Source organism: Mizuhopecten yessoensis, unplaced genomic scaffold (genome assembly GCF_002113885.1).
Source record: "Mizuhopecten yessoensis strain PY_sf001 unplaced genomic scaffold, ASM211388v2 scaffold3425, whole genome shotgun sequence".
NCBI classification, from domain to species: Eukaryota; Metazoa; Mollusca; class Bivalvia; order Pectinida; family Pectinidae; genus Mizuhopecten; species Mizuhopecten yessoensis.
The window spans coordinates 213,393-213,894 of record NW_018405038.1 but is presented as its reverse complement, the minus strand read 5'-3'; positions in this window follow the sequence as shown (position 1 = coordinate 213,894).

The following is a 502-nucleotide window of genomic DNA, read 5'->3' as shown; positions in this document are numbered from 1 at the left end:
CCCCCATCACCACGTATCGCCCTATACTTTTCCTCTTAATCCCCCCATCACCACGTATCGCCCTATACTCTTCCTCTCCATCACTCCTCCCCACGTATCGCCCTATTCTCTTTCTCTCAATCCCCCCATCACCACGTATTGCCCTATACTTTTCCTCTCAATCCCCCCATCACCACGTATCGCCATATACTCTTCCTCTCCATCACTTCTCCCCACGTATCGCCCTATACTCTTTCTCTCCATCCCCCCATCCCCAAGTATCGCCCTTTACTCTTTCTCTCAATCCCCCCATCACTACGTATCGCCCTATACTCTTCCTCTCAATCCCCCCCATCCCCAAGTATCGCCCTATACTCTTTCTCTCAATCCCCCCATCACCACGTATCGCCCTATACTCTTTCTCTCGATCCCCCCATCCCCACGTATCGCCCTATACTCTTCCTCTCAATCCCCCCATCACCACGTATTGCCCTATACTCTTCCTCTCAATCCCCCCATCACC